This window comes from Suncus etruscus, chromosome 6, assembly GCF_024139225.1.
Source record: "Suncus etruscus isolate mSunEtr1 chromosome 6, mSunEtr1.pri.cur, whole genome shotgun sequence".
Taxonomy (NCBI): domain Eukaryota; kingdom Metazoa; phylum Chordata; class Mammalia; order Eulipotyphla; family Soricidae; genus Suncus; species Suncus etruscus.
Genome location: NC_064853.1, coordinates 19437569 through 19464653, shown reverse-complemented (window position 1 = coordinate 19464653; position 27085 = coordinate 19437569). Strand labels below are relative to the sequence as shown.

Below are 27085 nucleotides of genomic sequence, written 5' to 3'. Positions count from 1 at the left end.
TTGTTTGCATAGGCCCACCAAAATATGAGGGACATGGCCTAAATACAAAGAGACCCGACCCCTGAAGTTTCCTGGCACAAGACCAACTCTAGGCTCCAGGCAAGCTAGATCGTCCAATCCAAGACACTGTCTGTAGTGCCAACACACTTTTATTTTTCACACAGTCTCTGTTGTTGGTATCATGTTTCTGTATTAAAGATCCTGGAATCTGCATATCCTACATTGAAGTCAGGATGTGGAGTGTCCTCTCGTTTCACCTCACAATCAAAAGGGCAATGCAGGGAGCCCTGTCCTGTAAGCAGGTCATTGTTGTTGTTAAGTCTTCTCAGTGTTAAGGGAAGTCTCTTTTAAGCAGGTCGATGTCTGAGCAGTGTAGGGTCTTTCGTGGTAGAGGATTGCTTCCAGGTGATGTTATAGACCAGCCTGGATATTTCGTGGATGGCTTCCCTGGTTCAGGGGTGAATGGAAAATGCCCTTTCTTCAGAGGTCTGTGCCAGGTCGTTATGTCAATGTTCAGGGTGTAAGGTCTCTTTGCACTACAAGATTTGTGTGTTCCAATCACTATTAGATAGGATCTTATTTGTATGTATAGTATTTTCCCATTTTAATGTGCCTATGCAAAAAAAGGAGCAATGCCACATGGTGTTATTGGCGCATATGGGAGCCATAAGAACAATTCCAACGACTCCCATGATATGGCTCAATCATAAGCATTAAACTGGGGGACTCTTTCACCAAAATTCCTTATTAAACAGCTCAAAAAGAGAAGATAAAAAGTGGTTAGAATCGTCACTGCATAAGACAACATTTAGTAAGAATTATAGCTGTCAGAGAAAGAACACAAAAGATTCTAAAGAAATACGTGTGCATTTTATGTATCTTGAAACAGTTTGGGGTTGTTACACACAATGCATGGCTTTGGTCTGTGATTAGGATTGCATACTACTGAAGTTAAAAAGAGTAATGTAGGTTAGTGAAGTTTGGGGGGGTTAGAGAGTTAAGAAGTAAAAAAGAGCTTTGTAGAGGTGTGTGAAAGGGCAGAATATATCCAGAATATTCTGGATACGCAAAACATAACATAAGAATAAGGAATACTCTCAATACATGAAGTACGCGCGGGGGCACGAGCCCCCGCGCGGTTCTGTAGTTTTTGGATTCATAGGGAGGAATTTCTCACCCCCTCCCCCCAGGGCCCGATTAACCAGGCGTGGCCCTGAAGACCCGCCTGGTGTGGGGGGGATCTTGTTCCCCTGGAATAAGTGGTCAGCCCAGGGGGCCTATGACTAGCTGTCCTGCCCAAAGCCCCCAACATACCAGTCAAAGATGCCCAGAAATCCTGGCATGCGGAGTGTTCTGAGCCCAGCCATGCCTCTGTAGTTTTTAGATGACCTTTAAACCCCTGGACTAATACATGGGATGTAATTTAGGGAAAAATCAGAAGTAGAGGATGGAGGAGGGGAGACTATCTTGGATGACTAAATTGGAAATAGGACTATGGGCTAGGGTGAGACAGAAAGAATCTGAATCAGGAAATCAAAATTGAAGTTGGGCAAAAGTGGAGGAAGCTCTGATCAAAGATATATCACTGGTAATAGAAAGCAGAAGATGGGGCTGGAGAGAAAGCATAGCAGTAAGGCATTTGCCTTGCATGTGGCCAACTTGGGAGGGACTCCGTTTGATTCCAGGAATCCCATAGGATCCCCCAGCCTGCCAGGGGCAATTTCTGAGTACAGATCCAGGAGTAACCCCTGAGTGCCACTAGGTGTGGCCCAACAACCAATAGCTCACCTCAGGAAGCTCACCACAAAGTGTGATGAGTTTAGTTAGAGAAATAACTACATTTTGAACTGTCCTAATAATGAGAATGTATGAGGGAAATGGAGAGCCTGTTTAGAGTACAGGCGGGGGTCGGGTGGGGAGGAGGGAGACTTGGGACATTGGTGATGGGAATGTTGCACTGGTGATGGGTGGTGTTCTTTACATGACTGAAACCCAAACACAATCATGTATGTAATCAAGGTGTTTAAATAAAAAAAAAAGAAAGAAAGTTAAAAACAAAATAGGGGCCGGGCGGTGGCGCTAGAGGTAAGGTGCCGACCTTGCCTATGCTAGCCTTGGACGGACCGCGGTTCCATCCCCCAGCGTCCCATATGGTCCCCCAAGTCAGGAGCGACTTCTGAGCACATAGCCAGGAGTAACCCCTGAGCATCACTGGGTGTGGCACAAACCCCCCCCAAAAAAAACAAAAAACAAACAAGCAAACAAAAAAACAAAGCATAAGCTGCAAGATATAGTAAAAGAAAAAATGGAGAGTTGGTATGTCTCTCAGAGATAAGAGACATAAAGAGACACAAATTTAGAGCATGGAGGATTCTGAGTCATTTATTCAACCATCATTTAGTAAAACCCTCTGATCAAAGGTTATTTTAGTCTCTGATAATCAGATTTGTTCCTTGCTATAAGAATAGTAGAAATATCAATAAAAATTGGAATTTAAGGAAGATCAGACATTATTTATTGTTACTCTTTTCAACAACAGTTACCATATTAATTGAATGAATATGTCATTATTGTTACTAATTAGCAGATTAGAAAACTGAGACATAGAGAGTAAGTCACTTCTCTTAACATAACATAATTAGTGTGAGTCAATATTTGAGCTCAGTTTCCAGAATCTATATGCTGCATCACTGAACTATACTGCTGCCGCTAAATGAAGAACTACATAATCATAATACAGGGTGCTGAAAACAGGATAATAGTGTATCCTATCCTCAGGGGGAAAGGAGGGAGAGATTGTAATTGGTCATGGTTGGGCACCCTAGAAAAACTTAGAGAAGCATACTTTTGGACCTAGACCTCAGAGAATAGGTAAGCTTTCATAGGTACCCTGATGCCAAGGGCAGTCTAGGTAGAGGAACTGCTTGGAGAAAGACACGGGGGTAAAAAATTTAGAGACTTTACAGGATGCTCTATGAAATTCTGCTTGACAGCTTTGCAGGACTGGAGTCAAAAAGGGGATTCCAGCTAGTTCGAGGTGGAAAAATGCTTAAGAATGTTCTCTCATGTTATGTAAAGATGTATACTTGTCTCATGAAAATGCCCTCCTCTTTTTCTTTTGGGGTCATACATATTAGTGTTCAGGGATTAGCTCAGGCTACTACTATTTAGCTACTAGCTTGGGACTTGTTCCTTACTGCTCAGGAGACCATGTGGTGCAGAAGATAAAACTCAAGATTTCCCCAAGTAAAGTACATGTTCTAGACTGTTGTGTATTCTTCCTGGATCCTCAACAGGCTTTTTTCTTTCTTTATTTCTAACCTTTTCTATCTTTTGACCATCCTGAGTTGCAAGCAGACACATGAAATATCCTATTGACTATGGATTTGGAGCTAAGGAATTAGATCCAAGACATCAAAAGACTGATCAAAGTGGCATAGAACAGAGACCAAACCAGAACTTCTAAGCCTTAACTTTGACTATTTAGTCATTTTAGTTTAAGAAGCATTTTTCTGAGTACTGATGACTTGATGATAAGACAGAATTCTTCTTTTGGGGTGGCCTTCACGACAAAGGCAAGGCAATTAATTGTCCTGGAGATAAAGTCCAAAGGAAACTACCAAGCATTATCAGCACAGTACTGCACTTGATAATTGTCCAGCCCATGCAATACAGAATTTTATTTGTTGTTTTTGTCTGTTTCTTGCAGTTCCATAGCTGGTGGTTCTCATAACTTATTCTTGGCTCTCTGTTCAGGGGTCACTCCTAACAGGGCTCAGGAAAAATATAGGAGTGCCAGAAATCAAATCTGGGCCAACAACATCAAAGCAAGTATCTTACACACTGTACCAATTCGCCTGCGCTGTGGAACTTTATTTGAAATCTCTAAAGATTCTGTGCATGGCAGATTTTGTCTATATTACTTTTGTTCCCATTTCTTAGATGAAAACAGTATTATATAAGTTTGTTTCCAGGAAAACTGCTTAGAGGACGTAGACCTAATATTCAAACACAAAATTTTTTCTAAATTAAATGTATAAAATCCATCAATGTTATTAATTATAAGACACAATATTTCATACATGACTAATATGTGGCACAGTAACAACTGGTATTTTTCAAAAAGAAGTGTCAAAGGTGCATGTCTGTAAATATTAGTTTCTCTCAACTAGGTAGTTCCAGAGAACACGACTTGTTTAGTTAGTAGAAGAATTCTTCTACTAACATATAGAATGTCGTGAGTATTATACATGTTATTAGAAGAATTCACAGTTGATCACAGCTTAAAATATATTGTCCTGCAACAAGGCAAGATGACATTTGGCTGCAACTTTCTAGAGGCCAAAAAAAAAAAAGCTGTCTTTTTTCAATCCTACTGTTGTAAAGTTCCAGGAGAAAGATTCATTAAAAAAGGACTAATTCCTCAGATATAAAAAAATGAAATCATGCAGTTTGCCACTGTGTTGATGTCATGCCGAGTGAAACCAAAGAGAGAGGGATACAGAGTGATTTCTCTCTTTGGTGGAGTATGAAGAAACAGTAGGAAATACCAAGTGGCCAATAGAAAAAGACTCAGAACTGTGATACGGTATCTAATGAGAGGGGACCTTGAAACACTGGCAGAGAGATGCTACCAGTCTAGTGGTAGGATATGTGTGAAGGGAGAAACATCTTAAGCTGATACTAATTTTTGCTTGTTTGATTTTTGGGCCACACCCAGTGGCAGTCAGGAATTACTCCAGGCTCTGCATTCAGAAATTACTCCTGGTAGGTTCTGGGGACTATACGGGATGTCGAGGATGAAACCCAGGCCGGCCACATGCAAGGCAAATGCCCTCCGTGCTGTGCTATCATTCGAATCCCATTAAGCTGATAATATTATTAACAGTGTTGTAAACAAGGCTGACTAAATAAAAATTGCGATAAATTAAAAAAAGGCCAGGATGGTAAAGAAAGTTGGCTGAAGATAGACAAGGGCTTTTTCTTTGTGGGGGGAGAAGACAGAGTAACGGAAGAACACCTGTTTATCAGTCATTTCGGCTCTGGAGCAATCTCCGGTGTACTCATTCACTTAGAAGATGTGCAGGCAACAGCTCCTTTCCGTGGGTGTTTGGGGGAAAATGTGGGAAAGAGAAGTAAGATTACCTGTCTCACTGAGGAAGCAGACTTGCTAGTAGGGAGACAATGAACATCATACTAGAATAAAAAATGGAGTTGGTTGGAAGCTACTAAATGCTCTGGAAGAGAATGAGAATTGGGTAAGGAAGAAGAAAGAGCCAAGGGGCTAGCTCTCTGCAGGAAGATGGTAGGGAAAGACTGGCAGAGCAGGGAACCTTTTACCTGGAATTGTGGTGATGGGCACCTCTTCTGGTTGTAAGGGACATCATGAAGCAGCTTTAGCAACTTCAGTGGAGGAGGTTGCTGAGTAGGAGACGATCTCAGTTTCCTAAGGCAGGGGTGGAGAAAGATGGGGGGGGGTTGGTATCAGAAAAGTAGATGCTGAAAGGTTGGTTGTTACATACCAGGGGACTTTACTTTTTATCCTTAGAAGACTGGGCATGTTTGCTAGACCCTGTCTTTTTTTAATGGATCAGTTTTTTTTTCTTTTACTTATTTTTAAATAATATATTTATTTAAGCATCATGATTACAAATATGTTTGTAGTTGGGTTTCAGTCATAAAAAGAACACCCCCTTCATCAGTGCAACATTCCCACAACCAATCCCCCCCAACTCCTTCCTCCCCACCCCTGCCTGTTTTAGAGACAGGCATTTTACTTCTCTCACTTATTAACATTAACATTTTTAAGCTCTTTTAAGTTCAGTGGTATAGCTCAGAGGCAGAGCACTTGTTTTGCATGTAGGAGACCTGAGTTCAATTCCAGGCACCATTATGCTCAGTGTGATTTTCCGCTTTTAATCACCCCTCCACTCAGATGAGCCACTTAAAGCTTGTGGCTCCTGGAATAACATAAAAGTGATTTGTAATCCTGTCCCTCCATTGCCTTTCTTCACATAACTGCTGCCTTCTATTTTCAGGTGGATCTGACACTTCCTTCAAGAACCTCTTGTGCATCCTCCATCTCTGATTGGCTTGTGAGCATTGCATTAATTTGTGTTGCATAGACTAGTTCCTAGAGTGCAGTAATTTCACCTGAAGCCTTAGATAGCATTCTCATGCCACTCTGCAATTGTAGTAAGCTCACTGGTTACTTACGGTAAGTCTAATTACACTTTCTTTTTTCCTGTACTGATATTCTGAAAGTTCTGTAAGAAGCTAGAACTGTGTTCACTGTTTTCATTGCTCTGTTCTAAGCCTCTTGAGTCTGGCACTGCAGACCATTAGTCAATATAACTTTAATCAATAAATGAATAAGAACACATGCCTTCTTAAGCATGCAAGCTTAATTATTATAATGCTAATGTTACATTCAAATGCAATCATAATCCTGGGTGGCAAGGACTTAAGTTTCCATTTTTAATAAGAGTCAGACAGTAGATTATAAAAAGAGATGAAATCTGGCCTCAAAAATGGAACAAAAGCAAGAAGGTAGGCAGAGTAGAAAGGATTAGGATTCAGATTTTAAAGTCCTTTTGCATTTTCTAGGACCTTGGACAGGGAGAATTTAATTTCTCCAAGCCTCAGGAGCCACATCTGCAAGTTGGGCTTACAAGCATTTTTGCATGTTATGTACCTATCTGCTAGAAAATTTTGCAGGTGTCAAGAACACAGATCCTGATCTCTACTCAGCCCAACCCTCACCACCAGCATGGGGAGGTTAAATAATCCCACCAGGCCATAATCCTGTGTGTACAGATGTTGTTTTCCATTTTGAAGGAAACTTGATCACTCACATAGAAAAAACATGTTTTGAGCTTTTCTTTTATTTTCATCCAGGGAAACATAGTATTTCTTTTCTATTATTTTTCCATCTCAAAGGAAGGGTAGAAGTTCAAACCCTTGGCCATTTGGCCAAACTGAGCCACTCAGCCTGGTAGAGTAATAGCTTTGAAATAGGAAATGGGCAAAGTTGTCAAGCTTGTCAGCTTAGTCTTCCTGCTACCCTGTCTCCTCTTTAATTTTCTTTTTTTCCCAGAAAGTTCTTCTCTTCTGCCCTATTTCTTCCTGGATATTCTCTCTGATTCTCACTGGTAAAGTCCTCTGACTCATATTCTGAATCTTGCTGTATGCTAAGGAGGAATTCCAGGCAGAGAGAAAGAGTACTCCTGACCACTAGGTGTTCTCAGAGCTTCTTGGCAGCCCTGCCAGCACCTGTCCCAGTGCCTCTTAAGTGTCTGATTAAGCCTTTTCCCCACAGATTCTGGAAAATTCAGGGCAGCTGCCACAGCATCTCTCTACACTCTAGCCTTTAGCAATCAGTCACATAGTAGGTGCAGGGGACAGCTGTGCCACTTGCACTCATGAATGCCTGAGGCCTAGGGGACTGTGTCTGATCGTGCCCTCTGAAAATGCCCAGCAGACCAATTAATGTGTGTGGGGGGAGAGCTGTAACTGGAGGAGTTGGCTGCTGGTTCAGAAATGAAACTGAACACAGCAAGCAATTCACCATCTTTCAGCGTCCCCTGGAGACGTGGGCCAGGGAGAAGGGAGGGCATCACGAGCCCAAGAGGACTGACAAGGTGCCCTCCTCAGCACTGAGTCAGCACCACCCAGCCCCATGGACACAGAAAGAGCCACTCTGAGAGTCTGAGTCACATGAATAACTGAAATCAGTGTTTAGATCACGATGAATTCCCAGAACCTTTCTAAGCCAATCAGAAGCAGGTTCTTTTCCTATTTCCAATGTTCTCCAGCTGGTGATTTAGCAGCATAGAAGAGGCCATGCCCAGATTTCTGGAAGGTCAGGCTGACAGGGGAGCTGGGATGAGAAGGTTGTCCTTCCTATCATGCAGTTCTTCAGGTTGATATCAGACTTTTTCAGATTTCCAAGAAGATGGAGCAAGAAGGTGAGAGGCACACATAAATTCTGCACAGCTGTTCTGCCAATGGTAACAGGTGTAGGCCTGAGGTGTGGGCTAAAGATATCTATTCTGGGCCCATAGAAGATTTCTGTGAAAGTCTTGTCCAAGATGCATTGATAGTCAAAGCAATCCACTCAATGTTCCCTTCCTCAGCCCAACTATACCCAAATAATATATCAAGCTTCCAAGATTTTTCTCTTTCTTCCTGGATGTAATATTCACTCTAACTACCTCACTCAGGCAAGCAAACAATCCCTATGATCATGCTACGCATGTCTGGACCAGCTCTAGGACCGCACTTTTCCAAATGGAAAATATCTGAAGCATTAAGAAGACACATTCACACAAAATTTTGTCTATTGGTATTATAGGCTCAGTAAATCTTCGCTGGATACTGAAAATATGCATTCCAAACCAGTTCCAGGAGATATTAATGTTGTTGTTCAGATTCCATTTGGAGAACTTCTGTTCTAAGGCAAAGTTCCTGAGTGTAATTTTAGGTCACATCCCCATTTGGGACTCTGTTGTTAAGACTTGTTACTGCTTGCCAGGAAAAGAAATATACAAATGTTGAAAAAGTAATGTTAAAATTTTGTTGCAATTTCAGGGTTTGCTAAAATCATAGAAATTTGTCTATGCCCCTTTCAATGAAAAAAAATTCCTGAGAAAATATTAATAGAATTGTAAACCATAGAATCTCAGTTAAAAATAAAGAGAAGGGAGCTAAAAATAGAAGATTAGAAGATTATCTACCCAAGGGCACAAAAACTTTTCAGAAAGGGCATCTGTACTTCTATGTTCAACGCAGCACTATTCATAATGGACAAAATTTGGAAGCAACACAACTGTCTAAAGCAAATGAGTGGAATAAAATGTATATATACACATAAAATGTACAGATGTATATATATATACACAATGGAATACTATGTGACATTAAAAAAGAGAAAATATGCAATCAGTTTGATTATATGATTGTAAATGGAACTGGAGAATTTCTCATGCTGAGAGAAGTTAGTAAGAAGAAGAGGGATGGGCGATGATTGATCTCTCATTTGTGAGTTATATGACAATATAAAAAATAATAAAAGTCCAAGTTTGTAGAACTGTTCTACAAAACTGAACCTAGAGGGGAAAGTGGGGTAGTGGAGGAAGAGAATTGGGTTCATAGTGGGGTTAGCAGAATGGATACTATGATGGAGGGAATGGTGTTGGAATGTTATACCCATAAAACCCTTCCTGTAACAGTATAGAAAATTATGATGCCTATAATTTTTAATGTTTTAAAGGAAGAATTCCTGATTCAAGTTTCCAACCAGCTTCATAAATGAAATGTAGGTCTGTAAAGGTAGGAAAGCAGACTTTAAAATTAATAATGGTAGAAAGGGGCTGGACCAATAGCACAGTGGGCAGGGCATTTGCTTTGCATGCAGCCAACCCATGTTCAATCCTCGGCATCCCATATGGTTTTCAGGGCCCACCAGAAGTGATTCCTGAGCAAGAACCAGGAAGTAACTTCTAAATGCCACAGGATATGGTCCCCTCAGAAAATGGTGAAGGTTTTCTACAAATTATTTTAGTGTTTTCTAAAACTAAACTATCTCTAATTATGGCTTTTATGTTTGCTATATGAGTTCTATTTATTTATCTATAGGCATGCTTCCTGATGTTTGGTAAGAATTAAGTTCAAACACACATACTAAGTACATATATGAGATTTCACATCATAAACAAGTGGCAATTGATCCCAAGGTTAGTTGAGTTCTATTGTTTTAGCTTTATGACTATTCTCTCTACCATGCCAATATGAGTATCTAATAACTGAGTCTATTGCATTACCTTCCTATGTTTTCATGACTCATATCAGGTTCCATTCAAGAAGTGTGGCCAGTTACAGATTCTAGATTCTGGAATTTAGTGCTGAGTTGGGGGGGGCATCGAATGGGGTACATTCCTGAGAGATCCTAGGGGACAGTTCTCACGAGGCCCAACTATAGTTTTAATCCACTCCTACAGCCCTTGCAACAATGACATAGGCACCAGCTGCCATAGTAAAATCCATATACAGAATGGCTTCATTTCTTGAACACTGAACAGGGACATCAGTCTCTCCTCACCCTGATGTGACACTTGGAAGATTAAGCCCATATCTTGTGCATCTTTAATCCTGGATTGTCAAGAGGCTTCTCTTACATAAAGACATGAGAAAGCAGGTAGAGTCTTCAACCTCAGCTGATGAGGCTCTTGCCTGCCTGCCTCAGGCTGTGTGCAGGTCATTAGTAGTGTCCACTCAGTCAATGAGCTTTGAGGGCAGAATTACTCTCAGATCAACCACAGAAGAAACAAACCACCAGTCCTGAAATAACAGCAAGTGGAGATCAAACAAATCTTACAGCAGCAGGGCTAGCTTTGAAATGCTGAGGCAGCCCAGGTCCTGCTCCTTATGCATGGAGCTAAGATAAGCCTGTATGTTCTTCCATAAAGAATCCTGGCCCCTCAACAGACCCATGGAGAGGCCTGAGAAAATGAGAGGGAAGAGGGATCCATATCTCCCAGCTGGCTTATAAACATATGCTAGTAAAAGGGCCAAGCAGGAAGAAAGCAAGCACAGATAGCCATAAAAGCACAGAAGGTTTGTCCACAGCAGGTGTAAGTGGGTGGAATGTGGGATATAGTCTGTTCAATAATTTAAAAATAGTCCATTGGGGAAATTGATAAGCCTTGGAAATCAAATCAACGTTTGGCCAAATCCTGGGCTAATTGCTAATTGTTGTGAGGACAGTCACCTGAATCTTCAAACTATTCCTTCATCTCTCCAGGATCAAATTTGGATCCTTAGCAGAAAGAATATTCAAGCCTTTAAACTGGGAGGCCTGGCCTGGGGTACCTCCCAAACCCTTCCTTCCAGCCTCTAAGCTCTAAGCTCTTTTCCTCTGGGTTTTTGCTCTACATCATCATTCCTTCAGTGTTTTGTCTTCTAATTATGAGGCCTGGAGGTAAGAAGCTGAGGGTTAGTGAAAGGTCATTTCTCAATCCACTCATTTTGTTTGAACAGCCTTTGGGCTAGAAGGAAGATTCCGGAAGTTTTTTTTTTAAGTGCAGAGAGGATGAGAGGAAGGTGGGAGTCTTTCCAGGAAGTCAGCTTCTGCCAGCTGGGGAGAGTGCAGAACTTGGCCCTGCCTTCCCCTGGTAATCATGCTGTCTGCTCAGCAGCAGGGCCATTAGTGTTTGAGTCAGAGCCAGTTACTGTGACATCCCTAAGGACACTGGGGTTCATGCCACCTCTCCTGCCATGTGCACTTTGTGACCTCCTGCAGTTTATTGTTAGGAATTTCTTCCCTTAAATGACCTCAAGTCTTCAATTTACTGAGAGAGACTGCTGTCTCAGTATCTCACCACCTTCCCCTCAAGATTATGAAATTCTTTTCAGGGGGAGAATTCCACAAGTTGATCAGAAAAGTTTCTAACAATTAAACCTTGAGGGAGGTTGCTTTTCCTTTTAAAGAGTTTGTGTAGGTCTTGGGCCCTTTAGCATTTTGACAAACCTGGGATATTCTAGCACAGGAAGGGCTAGAAAAAAGTAGACTTCTGGTGGGTGGTGGTCCTGAGGGCAGAGAGATTTGGGAGTGAGAACTGGTAATAAATGTTTTGTAAAATAATAAAATTAAGAAGAAATTGCCTAGCCCTAAAATAACCCAGAGGCATCTTCTTATTGTTGGTTTAATACCTTGCTCTTTTAAAAATTGAGTCATAAAGAAATAGGAAATTTCAGTTTCCATTGTAATAAAAATGTCTGTTAAGTTCTAACTTATTATTTTGTGAGTAATTTTCATTAAAAGTTTTTTGAGCTACCTTCCCTTCTGAAAAAAAAAATCAAGTTGAGTCTGAAAGGATAGTACAGGAGTCAAGGCATGTCCCTTACATCCTTTTGACTCAGCTTTGAATCCTCATCACTACATATGGTCCCCTGGGTGTCCCTAGAGGTAACTCCTGGGCACAGAACTATAGTGGAAGAGCCCTGATCTCAGGCAAACAGAAAGACTCATTCATTTGTATGGACTATTGTATACCAATTGTGTTTCAAATGACATGGAAAGTCATGAGACTATGGTAGTTGGAGGTAGAAAAAAGTAAAAGCAAAAAGTTTCAGCAAGGTAAGTCTAACTCAAGGTAAGGTCAGTAAGGGAACTAAAAATAAATGTAATATAACAGTAAAAAACCCATACCATCAATTCAAATTCATTACACTTTAGACTGGATATTTATTTCTATAAAATGCAGGTAATAATAGTTGTTCTCTTAAAAGCTAGTTGGGAGAATTAAATGAATCGATGATATAAAGTCCTAACTAGTACCTAGAACTTAAGGATTTAACAAGAGAAAAATCTAACATTTCTTCCAGTTGATGAATACAGAGGTCTCAGAGGAAAGACCAGTGATTTTCAATCCGGGTTTTTTGTTTTGTTTTGTTTTGGGGCCACACCTGGCGAAGCTCAGGGGTTACTTCTGGCTCTACTCTGCACTCAGAAATCACTCCTGGCAGGCTCTGGGGATGATATGTGAGGCCAGCAAGCGACTCTGGATCTGCCTTTTGAAAGGCAAATGCCCTACCTGCTGTACTATTCCTCTGGGCCTCTCCAAGCAGGTTTTTTAATTCCTTCTCTTGAACATAGCTCATTGTGGCTTGTTGAGATTTCAACCCAAGAGCCAAATAATGCACTTAACCTCCCAACACTCTCAATATCCAAAGATTCAGTGGAAAGGGGGGAATTAAAGATGTCAGAAATACTATAATACTAAATTTGAGTCACCAAAGTCCAACAACATCTGGATTCTATTAGTCCACTCACTCTTATGGATCTGTTTGTTCTCTAGTCAGACATACTAGCTTTCCTGAGTTTTACCCACTTGGAAGACTTCTGGCCTACATTTGTGACACCAAAACTGGGAGAATTGAAAAGGTTCCCATTAAAGGAAAATGTACTATAAAGTGTTGCTCATTCCTTTTAATTTGAGTAATGAGTGTGGACCAAGAGTTGCTCAATGAGTTGAACAAGTGTAGATCTCTTGTGTAACTAGGCATAGGGCAAAAGGTGGTTTGTTTGTTTGTTTGTTTGTTTTTTCACACAAATGGAAGGGTAAAATCGGTTCACATCAGTCTCTGCTTAGTGCTTACTCCTGGCAGTGCTCGAGGGATCATAAATAGTTCTGGGAATGAAATTTGGTTTAAGTCTATGCAAGGCAAGGACATTATTCACTGTACTATCTTTATGATACCAAGGCATTAATCTATCTATCTATCTACCTATCTACCTACCTATCTATGTGTATATATATATATATATATTACACATAAATATCTTTTAGTCTATATATACTGCAAGTCCTTCATTTACTTAAGTCCCTTATTATCTGAATTGTCAATTGCAGAGTGTTAAAAGGAAGAGGATGGATGAGAAGCTTGATTTACTGGGACCCAAAAATCAGAAACCTTAAAATTCCATTTTTGGGGCCCGGAGAGATAGCACAGCGGCGTTTGCCTTGCAAGCAGCCCATCTAGGACCAAAGGTGGTTGGTTCGAATTCCGGTGTCCCATATGGTCCCCTGTGCCTGCCAGGAGCTATTTCTGAGAAGACAGCCAGGAGTAACCCCTGAGCACTGCCGGGTATGGGCCAAAAACCAAAAAAAAAAAAAAAAATCCATTTTTGAAGGGACTATAATTTTCCAATATCAATTTCTATAAATCAAACTTAGTGATTGTATCCTGTACTTCTTTACTCAATCTTAGCTTATTGACTTTTGTCAATAAGAAAAACAGGGGCTGGAATGGCAGCACAGTGATAGAGCATTTGCCTTTCATGTTACTGACGTAGGGCAGACGCAGTTTCGATCTCTGGCATCCCATATGTTCCCTGAGCCAGGTGCAATTTCTGAGCACAGAGCCAGGAGTAACCCCTGTGACCACTGGGTGTGACAAAAAAAAACACAAAACAAAACAAAACAAAAAATAGAATGGAATAGTAAGACAAGGCTTCTCTTTTCTATCATTTGTTTTCACAGTACTACCTATACACATATACCTCCCCACTTTATCCAGACAAGGTTGTGCAGAAAAGTTGCTAAGCAGTTATCTGGGGATAACATGCTTCCTATATTCATCTGAATCCCCCATATTTTTCTGTGTCCGTATTTCTGCACCAACTTTAATTCTTTCTCCTTAAGGCACTTCAAATAGCTGATTCAACAAGTTCTAATTGATAACAGATAGAAAAAATTAAGTCTTAACAGAGTTTAAACCTGCTCAGTTTTTCTCTAACATATGTAGAATGGCCTAAATTAGTAACTTACTAAAAGGGGTCACATCTAGCCATATCTTGACAATTTTTTTTGCCATATAACTGAAAGGTCCTATTTTATGAAACCTTTTCACTTATGCCACACAACTGGTCATCTTTAAGCCCACCCACCAAGGTGGTTATTACCATCCCACAAAGATTATTATTTCTAGCTTCATCTGGAAGAGCTTTCATGAGTTTTTATTCCATCTCGACTCAACCCATTTTACATGTAGGGTTATATTAGTGGTAATATTCCATTCCAATACTCTTTTCTGCATTTATCAGAATACTTTTGGATTGATCTAACAAAAAAACTATTACAAATAAGTTTAGGAAGAGAAATTATTTACTGGATGGATATGGAAGATCCTCTATAACAGAAAAGAGAAATTAAAGAGATCTGAAAACACTTAGCCAAATTTAGTCACTGTTTAGAGGGACTGGAGAGCTATCACAGGGGTAAAGGCACTTGCCTTACATGCAGCTTATCCAAGTTTGATCCCTAGCATAATTAGGGATAATCCCTCAACCAAACATATTCATTGTCCTATGTCCATTGCCATAAAAATGAATACAAAATAAAACCAGTGAGGACAGGATGGCATGTTAACCTCAATAATAGCTAAAAAGTGTCCTTAATAGTTTTAATCCTTAATAGGTTTTTAGATAAAGAAAAGAAGAGGGAGCAAGAAAATAGAGATGGAGGAAATGATGGCATTAAAGGAAGAGAAAGAGGACAACGGAAAGGAAAAAGTAGGTTGTTGAGTAGATTGAGAAGGGAAGAAGAGTAGAAGAGAAGGGAAGAAGAGGGTAAAGGGTGTAAAGAGAATAGCAGATATGAGAGAGAAAGAGAGAGAGGGTTCCCTTTCCCAGACCAAGGATTTCAACCTCATGCCAAGCTTGGTTGAAATACTTGGGTCCCATGAGATGTCCTTTATTTTAAAATAACTTTCTTTCATGCATATAAGTTACTTCAAGTTATTTTCTGTTACTTTCAGCCAACATATTTTTCCTAATAGGAATATGAACATGAGTGCTGAGATGCTGAAAGTAAGTAGATTTGCCTTCACACCAGAGAAAAAGCAATGTGTGTTCTAGATTTCTAGTTTCTAGTTGCTTTCTCACTCCTGCAAAGGAGAAGATCTCAGTTAGCACCTGAGAAAGCATTTCACTTGCTGTGGTGGAAGATAAATGAATGGTTACTAATGGTTAAGAAAGGAATTCTTTATACTGAACTTAATTGGGAGCAGAATGCCTAGAAACCCAGGTTTGGGTCGAACTCCAGCTATCTTCATTGTGTGGTTTCTAGCCTCATGTTTTTGGTCATACAAGCTCTGAGTATCCTGATAAAAATCCAGTAGAAATCTGTATGATCTTTGTTTTCTCAGTATTGTATAACAAGGCCTCAGATCCTCATGTTTCTGGCCCACCACTAACCTTCCTCTAGGCCAGGGGTCCTCAAACTTTTTAAACAGGGGGCCAGTTCACTGTCCCTCAGACCGTTGAAGGACTGGACTATAGTGAAAATAAAAACTATGAACAAATTCCTATGCACACTGCATATATCTTATTTTGAAGTGAAGAAACAAAACGGGAACAAATACAATATGTGGCCCGTGGGCCGTAGTTTGAAGACCCCTGCTCTAGGCCCTCTAAAGGCAGCTGCTATACTAGAAGAATCAGGAATCTGTCTTTGTTTATCATACTAACTCTTTTGTCTTGATAGAGTCACTAAAATTTGATGCATTGTGGCTTCCAAGTATATTTTTAATATAATTATATTTTTTATTCATTTTATTTCTATTTTATGAAGGAATCGTTATCGTCAGTGGTTGTGAGAAAGACAAGCATACTTGCATATATAAATGCTTCAAGAGTAATGTCTTGGACCTTATAAGTTCCTTAAAATAATTTTTTCCTTCCTCCCTTTTCTAGTTTCCCAAGGAGATAAAGTTTAAGTGTCCCCCAAATTATAGACTTTAGAGTTCCTTTATTTTTAAGGGTGTGTAATCTATCATTTATTAACTATATGGTATGAGCAAATTATTTCCCTTTGCTCATAAAACAAATGATTATTGAGTAGCTACTGCATGTTGAGGCATGCCAGCCACTGTTCTGCTTGCTGAGGGTACAAAACTGAGCATCAAAGGCATAGTTCCTACTCTTTAGAGTCTTTGTTCTGGCTTTCTCGTTTTTTTCTTTTCATTTTTCCAAAAAATTTACAAAGCTATTAACAACAGAGTGTCAAGTGTACAATGTCCGAACTTCAATCCTCCGCAAGTGTTGGTGTCCCTTCACCAATGTTCCAAGTTTTCCCCCCACCCTCAGCCTTTCCCCTTATCAAACTCCTATATTTTTTTAAAAAACATTAATGATTATAGTTTGGGTCAATTGCTTATTATGTATAGATTCTTACAATTTTGATGTATAGTTACCTCTGTCCTACACCATATTGTCCTGGACCAAATTGTCCACTCTTCGGCTAACGTTTTTATATTAAGACCAATTTGCTCATCATTTATCTCCCCCTTCATTGCTTGGCTCATTTTTTTTTTTTTTTTTTTTTTTTGGTTTTTGGGTCACACCCAGCGGTGCTCAGGGGTTACTCCTGGCTATCTGCTCAGAAATAGCTCCTGGCAGGCATGGGGGACCATATGGGACACCGGGATTCGAACCAACCACCTTAGGTTCTGGATCGGCTGCTTGCAAGGCAAACACCGGTGTGCTATCTCTCCGGGCCCGCTTGGCTCATTTTTTGAACGTGAAAAATAACATCAGACTTTTTTTTTTTTTTTTTTTGGTTTTTGGGTCACACCTGGCAGTGCTCAGGGGTTATTCCTGGCTCCAGGCTCAGAAATTGCTCCTGGCAGGCACAGGGGACCATATGGGGCGCCGGGATTCGAACCGATGACCTCCTGCATGAAAGGCAAACGCCTTACCTCCATGCTATCTCTCCGGCCCCAACATCAGACTTTTTAAAAATTGCTTTAAGGATTAAATGCAACAATTCATGAAGAATTACTATGAACAGGCTATTCAGTAATCTTACTTTTCTTCCCTTCTTCCCCTGCTTTAGCATTACAGAAAGCTGAAAAAGGCATTGCCTTGGATGTTAGGCCCTTGGACTTATCCTCTTGTCCCTACTGTCTCAGATTGTGTGCTCTTAGGAACTTAACCACATTGAGTTCATTTCCTCCTCTACAAAATAAAATCATTTTCATGATACATTTAAGATTTTTCAAATTTAATGTTTGATTCGATCTTATTTATTAAATAAGTATTTATATTTAGTGATTTTTGTAATTGTTTAAAATAGATATCTAGACTTAAAATATTCCTACCTTTAACCCCATATCTTTATCTGCTCACCACTGGCCCTATATTCATTCCCACCTTCTGATGCCTTAACATGTACATTTTAAGTTTAATTGGTATAGTTTGAATTTCATGGTTATAATAGAGTTATGTCTACTAGTTCACAGATGGGGTACTTTTCCTTTCTGCCACAGAAGGGTCAAGACCCATGACCTATGCTCCTTCATTACTTTCAGATCTCTTTTTCCACTTAATATCTCTTCTTTCTTGTCACTTTTTCCATAATCTAGAGCCAGTGCTTTGCCCACATTTGTTCTCTAGATATATTCTATATGCCAGAAATTAACAGAAACTTGAAACATTTGTCCTATATTTCTGATTTACTTTACTTAATGTAATATCCACCACTTTTATCCAAGTTGCAGTGAGTTCCATAATTTCAGCCTTGCTGGGCTGAGTAGTATTCCAGTGTGTGTGTGTGTGTGTGTGTGTGTGTGTGTGTGTGTGTATATATATATATCTTTGTTATCTACTCTTGTTATTGGACTTTGGATTGTTCCCCTAACCTGATTATTATAATAAGTGCTAAGATGAGCATAGGTGGGAAAATATCTTTTGTTTGAATGAGACTCCATATTTTTTCAAAATCATCTCTTTATCTTGCTGTATCATAGCCAAGTGGGTAGATCAAATTGTAAATTTGAAAAATAATTATAACTAATGTTCATCAGGACATTTGCATTTGTTTTAGATACACATTGATCTATAAGTTAGATCTTAACTTTCTTCTATTTGTAATAAAAACTCTTCATAGTTTGTCAAAGACCAATTTAACAGAGTTGTGCTCTATACATTGATCAGTATGTTATTATTGGGAAGGAGACATCAGGCACAATTACCCATAGTTTAGTTCTGCAGTTTTATCTCTGCTGTTTAAATTCTAATATTCTCCCAATATGGAAATATAAACTTTATTCCATACTGAAAGATATCCTGCTCATCAAAATCCTTATAAAGCACAAAAAGGCTAAGGAGATATTTAAGAATTCATGAGTAAGACCTCCACTCTCCCCATAACTCTACTTAGACAATCCTCCAATGTCTTTTCTTAGGTGGAAAGGAAACTGAGCTTGGGCTGATACAATGACTTGCTTACTCCTGTTACTACATAGTAAAGGGATCAGAATAAAAATGTAGTTATAAGGGGCCAGAGCCATAGTACAGCAGGGAGGACATTTACCTTGCACATAGCCATCCCAGTTTTATCCCTGGTATCCCACCTGGTCCCCAGAGCCTGCCAGAAATAATTCCTGAGTAGAGACAGGAGTAATCCCTGAACAATGCCAAGTAGTAGACCAAAGCGCCCCCCCCTCCCAAAATTGGTTATGGCCTAGCTAACTGACTCTAAAAAGCTTTGTGACAGCATCTAAGTTTGGCTGTCAATAAGACTTCCAAAAATCACTTTCTGTAAAAGGTAACATTTGAGTGGAAGAAAATATCATGTCTGTCTTGCTGATTAGAATATTGGTGGCTATATTTTCCCCTGTTTTGCCCATTTGATAGAATTCTACCCTACAATGTAGATTTGAATTAACCTAGCTAAGGATTACACATCTTTTTTCACTGAAGTTATTTTGAATCCATGTTCTCACTGCAATATACCAAAGTGAATTGAATCTGAGCCCAAGTCTCATTTCCTTTGTCTCCTGGAATATTAACAAGATCATTCTCAATTCCTGGACCATACAGCTTTCTTCTTACTTAAAAACTGGATCGCTTGCTGCCTTATCATTCTTTGACAATTCCTATTCTCCAAGAGCAAATGAAAAAAAAAACACCCAATTTCTTAGACCCCCCCCATTACTGCAATTATTTTCTTTCAAGTTTATTACATACCCTTTGCTAGCTGAGAAAAGGTCTGACACTAGATGTCCTGTAGTATCTAGAAAGAGAAATTTGAAATCCCTTAATTAGAAATCACATGACCTGCATGGAGTTCTCTGTATGCTACTAATGTCTTATTATCTTAGTAAAGTCACTAGACATTTTTCCATGTCTGAAATAAGTGCTCAGACAATGTCAATTGAAGGTATTTTTGAATAAGATTTTTTTTTATTAAAGTCTTCCTTCCAGTGAACCAAACTCAAAATTCTCCTTACTTCAGAAAAAAAAAAAAGTGTCACCTTTCAGTTCTATGCAAGTTCTATTCAAATACTTCAACTTTAAGGTTACTTCCCTTATTTTTTTCAGAGTTCTAAAGATGTCATCACTGAGTTTTTTCAGAACACAATATTTCTCTGTAGTCCCCTAGGGAAGCACTAGATAAAGGGCAAATATAATTAGTGAAGGTGTCCATGTAAAAAGTAAACAAGCAATATATTTAAAGAATAGCGGACGGACGAGGGTTACCTGGGTCATGCTGCCCTTTTTATTACTGCATTTTATGGTGCTTTTGCCCCATTGAATGGTGGTGTAATTAAAAGGACACAAACTGTGGATCTAACTTTGTCATTTAAGCAGCCACATGATCAAGGACAACCCTTCCAAGCATAAGTAAACTTTTCTGCTAACTGTGAATAATGATATAAAGATGGTGTGGATGATGAGAGCTTGGGATCTCTCTCAGTAGTAAAGAGCTTAATTTGTAGGTGTGAAGAGTTTAATCCTTGATACTGCAAAATATGTATATTTAAAATAATAAGATAGAGACATTGATAATTAGTGATACTGATATGCTAACAGCTGAATTGACATGAAGAGATAGATAGATAACTGAATAAAAAAAAGAAAAGAATGAGGTAGCAGTCACTGACTTTTTAAATAAGGAGTCAAGACAATTAAATAATCTTTTGAATGTTTTTATCAATTAAGGTTGCTTGGACATTTGGACCCAAGAGCAAAAAAATGGCAAGAAATCATTTCCTCACACACACACACACACACACACACACACACACACACACACACACACACACACACACCAGGTAAAATATTAAGTTCAAAGTGTAACGCCTAAATGAAATGGCGAAACCAGTAAATATCTTAGAAGAAGCACATAGGCATCAATCTTTGTGAACTTGAATTAGTAAACTGTTTCTTAGTGATGATATCACATAAACAAAGAACAAAAAAAAGAAAAATACATAAAATTTATGTAAATTAAAACCTTTCTTGTCAACAATAAAATAATAAATGGAAACCCATAGGAAGGAAGAAGTATACAAATTATGCATCTAATCAGGGACTTGTACCTTGAATAAGGAAGTATTGCTTTTCATAATAAAAGGACAAATGACCTCATTTTAAAGGACAAATAAGTAACAGTAAGAATTTCTTAAATGGTGGAGCACATGCCTAGCATATATGGAGTTCTGAGTTAGATCCCCAATGCCACATGCTTTCAGTTTTAGACCCATCACCACCAGTTCTCACCCTGGTGGCCTGTAAAACATTGCCAGCTGAAGAAACCAGTCCTCACTAAGCTGAGCTTTGCCTAGAATGTTGTTTCTGGTCTGACTTCTTTAAGATGGGTAAGTTGTTTTCACATTATGAATATATTTCTTTATTATTATTATTATTATTATTATTATTATTATAAGATTTTTTTTGGATTTTGGGCTACATATGGTACTCAGGGGTTACTCCTGGTTCTGCACTCAGAAATCGCTCCTGGCAAGCTTGGGGGACCATATGGGATGCCGGAGATCAAACCCAGATCCATCGTGGGTCTGCCATATGCAAGGCAATAGCTTAACCACTGTGCTATCACTCTGACCCTGATTTCTCTTTTTGTAAAAGCAGAGGAAAACATGTTCAAGTTAATTGGCCAACAGGGAACTTCAACTGAAAATGAGGGCACAGAGGATGTGTAGAGCAATGACAATACTCTGTAAAATATCATAACCATGGATTTCAGTCAATGCGTGTTTATCTAAAAAAAAGTAAATAGCAAGAATGAAGTCTAACATGTACTGCAGTCTTTGGCTGATAATGAATGTCAATGTGAGTTCATCTCTGGAAATAAATGTACCTCTATAATATAGAATGTTGCTCATGGGGGAGACCATGAATAGGGAAAACCAGTAGTACATGAGTAATTACACCATTCTCTGAACTTTACTAGAGCATAACTTTACATAACTTTTAAAACATATGGTACTGAAGAAACTAAAGCTTGAGGACTGGAGAAATAGTAAATAGTACAATGTAGGATACTTAATTTGTATGAAGTTCAATGCTGAACACCTCATGTGGTACCCCAGCACCATCAGGGATAATACCTGAGCACGAAGTCAGGAGTAAGTTCTGAACACAGCCGAGTGTGGCCCCCAAAGAAAAAAATTAGATTAAAACTTACATTTAAAAGTATATAAAAAGTCTGAGGAAATAACTTCACTGGGAGTGGCCATGGAGGCCTGAGAGCACTGTGGGGTCTAGGCAGCACCAAACATTTAGTTTTTCTATTGAACTGTTAACCTTGTTGGCTACAAATTATTGGGGGTAGCCCCCCAAACTTCCGAGTACTACCTGGTAACTTGCCTAGTAAAATTAGTATATGAAAATAAAATAATGGAGGAAAAAAATCTACACAGATAAGCTCTTTAAAAAATTTCTTGCTATGTGTCATTTGGACACTTCTAATAAAAAAGACAGATAATAAAACATGCCAGGGAAGATGTGGAGAAACTGGATAAGAATGAAAAATGTGACATTGTGGGTGAGAGTAGTAGTTCATCAGGTAAAGTGATACAATGCATGGAGAACAATGTGGGTTCTATCCTTGGAAACAACTATGGATTCCTGAATTCTGCCAGGAGTAATTCCTGAGCACTGCTAGATGGGCCTAGCTTCCACCCCCCAAAATGTGTCAGTGCTTTGGAAGTAAGTCTGTCAGTTTCCCAAAAGGTTAAATATGGAGTTATCACATGCCCAGAAGTATAGAGGCATGCCCCTAGGTAGAGACTCTAAAGAACAAAAGCATGTATAAACATGCATGAAAAGTAGAACTCTAACATCTATTTACTGATGAATGATTAAAAAAAAGAAGAAGAAATATTGCGGCCGGAGCGGTGTTGCAAGCGGTAGAAGGCTTGCCTAGGAGAAACTAACCTAGGAGAAACCATGGTTCAATCCCCTGGTGTCCCATATGGTCCCCAAACGAGAAGCGATTTCTGAGCACATAGCCAGGAGTAACCCTGAGTGTCACTGGTGTGGCCCAAAAAGTCGAGAGAGAGAGAGAGAGAGAGAGAGAGAGAGAGAGAGAGAGAGAGAGAGAGAGAGAGAGAGAGAGAGAGAGAGAGAAAGGAATATTTACAAAATATGTTGTTTGGGAAAAATAAAATACATGATACAAGAGGGATGAACCTTGAAAATATCACAATAAGTGAAAGAAGCCGTTACAAAATAATTGCATGTTATATGATCCCATTTATATAAATGTCTACAACAGGCAAATCAAGAGTGACACCAATTAGATTTATAGTTGCTAAGTACTGTGGTATGAGGGATATAAAGACAAGCATTCATAGCTAAAGAGTACAAAGCTTTTTGGGTGTGATAAAATGTTCTAAAGTTGGTGGTGACAATCACATAATTCTGTAACTATACTAATGACCATTGACTAATGACCACATCTGTCAAACAGTGTAGTCTGTTATGTTTCAGTTAAGTTGCTATTTGAAAAATAATAATAGAGATATGAGCCTTGGGGAAGAATGGGTGAGGAAATTAAAAAAGAAGATTGACTAGCATTTGAATATGTGAAAGCTGCTTAATAAATACACACAGGCTCTTTCTATTTTGTATGTCAAGAATATTCTATACTAAGAACATATAAATAAGTCAATAGGATAGAAAGTCATGATTACTTTTAATTTAAAAGCGTCATCATCATCATTATTGCAGCACAAATCTTTGTACCATATTTAAGCATTTAAGCATAGATACCAAAGTAATCCCTTATATATCTGACATTTTTTCTTTAACTTTCCTAAACCGTTTTGCAATATTTTTTTTTCTTGTATCCTGGTCCTAGAAGGGCAGTAGAACAACTAATCACAGGCATGAAAATGACCTGTACCCCTTGACTCCCTTACTTCTTTATCTCCCCTTAACCAATTAGTTACCCATTCTTGCCCATTTCTTCCTATATGCTCTTAAATTAACCCATCCTTCATAACTGTTATCACCCACTGAATACAAGCCCTTGGTGAATTTTCCCAAGACTTGTAGCAAAGACAAGCAAAAAGGTCCCTTCTCATTACTAATCTAGTGCTGCTGTTTCCTACCTACCACCAGCAGATTGTCTCCAATATGTATCCTTCCATGATCAAAAATTATAGGCTCTGCATTCTCATGAAATGAATTTTAATGTTTCTAACTATGATCTAAGGTTATCGTATGACTACAAACTTATTTCTCAATCTTATATAATGCAAACCCATTGCTCAGATGGAGCCTTTTTAACCATTCTGTTCATTCACAAGTGAGGTGAATCTTGATTAATCTTATTTAACCATATTATTGGGTTTTCACCAAAGAGATTAGTTTGGGAGGAAGTTTTGATGACACTAAACAACAACACATGCAAAAAAAGGACTGCTGGGGCAAAGTTCTTGGGGAAAGGAAAAGGCAATGCTTATTAAAAGACATAGAAGAGGCAGGCCCTGTCCTCTTTTACTTCCGATATCTGAGCACTGGAGAACAAAATGTAATGAATGCATGGAGCAGCAATGAATGCACTGAGATAGCCCTTACATGACCAGGAGGGGGGGAAATCAAGAGACTAAAAAACAAATCACTGAGCTGGCCATAAAGCCATTGAACTTCCAAATCAAACATTACCTATCCTGGAATTTATCTACTTCTAAACATATCTTTGCATATAAAATAATAGCTGTCTTCATTGCACACAGCCATTTATTTCATTTCCTTAAATTGACTGGCTCCTCTCATTATATTTTGTTTGTGTTTGTGCTTCAGGAGTCAGGACCTCTGATTTCCATAACTCACTTTTCTACTCATTAGCCATTTGAATCAGGTAAGTTATTCACCTTTTCTAGTCTAGTCCAAAGTGTCTCAAACATACATCAGAATCATGGTGGGGGTCAGTGTTAAAACTCAGATTTTTTAACTTTTTCATGAGATTTTTTATTTAGTGGAGCTGTGGTAGAGCTGGAGAGTTTGAATTTCTAAGCAAATTCTCACATTTTTTTTATGTAATAGTGTCCAAGCCATAAGTTTCCCCATCCTTAAAGGGAATAAGAGAACATCACTAATGGTTTTCATCAGGACTAAGTATGGTAATACAGATATTAAGCTTTGTGCAGTGCCTGGCACAGAATTATCCCTCAAAGATTGTAGCTATTGTTTTTAACTTGGGAATTTAGCTAATCTTATAGTGGAGGCTTAGTTCGCTCACATTCCAGTACAGACACATTCCTTTGGAGTTCTGGTGTCTAGTGTATCAGGCTCTCCCAGACAAAAGAGTCAAAACAAGGCTGTTGATGGGGGTTATTAACTAGGTAGCAGTGGCAGAATGACATGATTGATTTGGTAGGATTATTGAAAATCACCCAAAATGCTGCAGACGGTAGGGGAAATGGCCTTCACTTATCATTCCTCCATTAAAATGGTTTGTAGTGTGTCTCAGCATTATCCAAATGATTAAAGAGGTGAGACCTTGAAGAAAAGGCAGTGGGAGGAAGACAGACCCATAAGCTTTAAAAGAGAAAAGGCAATAAAAGATTAGTTATTAAATAAATGAAGTTCAGGAAATGATCCAATGTCTTGGGAGTGTTCAATCATAGGAGACGGGAGCCTTCTAATCTTGTACAGTTAGAACATTCACAGAGAAGCAAGCTACCACAGGCTCACACTTCTCTTGTAGTTTCTCAGAGTAAAGAGAAATTAAGAACACCAGATGTTTAACTTTTTTAAATTTTTCAGAAAATATGTTTCCAAATGACTTTTCACTTCCCAAAAAAAGTATTTCTGTTGGTTTATCTATAGAAACACACTTTCTGAATCCTTACTACGTGATAGCCACTCTTTCAATAATTTACCAACTTTATTTTACTTAACTCTTTAGCAATTCTATGATACAGGCTCTATTCTTCAGTCTTTTATAGTTGACTAGGCAGGTTCAGATAAATCAGTGGTTTGGGTTGTATGTCTAATAATGTCTTTACCCTTGGCTCAAGCTGTGCTTTCACTCTTCAATTAATAGGTACTTCTAACTTTTCACTTGATTCTTCCCAGTGACTTGATGGGAGTTAATATTTCTGTGTTACAGAGAGGGACCTGGAGACCATTTACTTGATTTTCTAATTGGAACAATAGATACAAAGCTGTTAAATATGTTACTACCAGGGCATTTTTCTCTACGCAACCATATTGCCTTTAAAAATCATTTTTAAATTATTTTGAAAGGTACTATACATAATAGATATGCATTTATATACCTAAGTGCTCCCCATAAGTGAGACAGGAGTATTTTCTAAATCTTTTCTCACAGATATTTATTATGAACAGAGCTCATCTTCCTTTTGCTTTTACGATTCTTTCTTTCCCATTTCACTTTCCCCAGTTTCTGGATCAGTGTCTCCTCTCTGAAGACTCATTTTCCAGTTTTGCTTTGTATTTTAACGTATCAACACTTCTACAGCTCTCTAGAGTCTGAATGACTACAAGAAGAGCTTTATTCTTCTTTGACCCCATTTCCTCTGATTAATCCTCACCACCTGTGACTTGGAAAAGGTCAGACTTCATCATCTCCAAATTAACGATGGGGACACTGTGTCAACAGAGATGTGAAAAAACAGGACCCAAATCCCTGCCTGTGTCAGCTCTTTTCTGATTTTAAATACTGAATTTTTTCCAGAATTTTACTTTGAGTTGGACGAAGTCTAACAACAACAACAACAACAACAACAACAACAACAAATCAGAATCTTCCTTTGATCAGCAGCTTCAGATCAAACTGATCATAAGAAAAATATCTTCTCTGGTATTAAATTACTCTTTTAAAAAGTGGATTTTCTGTTAAGTTAGAAATAACATGCGTGAAGTGCTTGTCAGCATGCCTACAGAAGAAGGCACCAATAAAATGACATTTCCATGTTTTGAAGCTGCTATTCTTAGATCTATGATCCATCTGAGTTATTTTTACTCTATGTAAGAATTCATTATTTTCTTATTCTTTTTTACTCCTCTAGCAAATATATGTATTTTTGCATATTCATATAAACATCATTTGTTGGGGAAATAAAGGTTCTTAATCACCTGAACAAATTATCTTAACACCTTTGTTGAAAGTCATCTTGCCATGAAATGAAATAAATTATTCTGGTTTCTTTGGGTTCTTCCATTGATCTATATATCTGTTTTTATGCAAGAACCACACTGTTTTGACAATGATAACTTTGCAATAATTTTTAAAGTAAAGAAAGT

The 27085-nt window shown here is 38.6% G+C and overlaps 1 protein-coding gene across 2 annotated transcripts in view; it reads left to right on the top strand.

Moving 5' to 3' along the window:
* The window catches only part of FGGY (FGGY carbohydrate kinase domain containing), a 941338-nt gene that overhangs the window by 349871 nt on the left and 564382 nt on the right, over positions 1-27085 (top strand). The window contains exon 1 of one of the 2 annotated variants that reach the window (XM_049774588.1): positions 18730-18735. The exons of the other annotated variant lie outside the window; for it this stretch is intronic. The gene's annotated coding sequence lies outside the window, so the exon portion shown is untranslated. Of the gene's footprint in view, positions 1-18729; positions 18736-27085 lie in introns of those variants that run through there. 2 annotated transcript variants of the gene reach the window in all.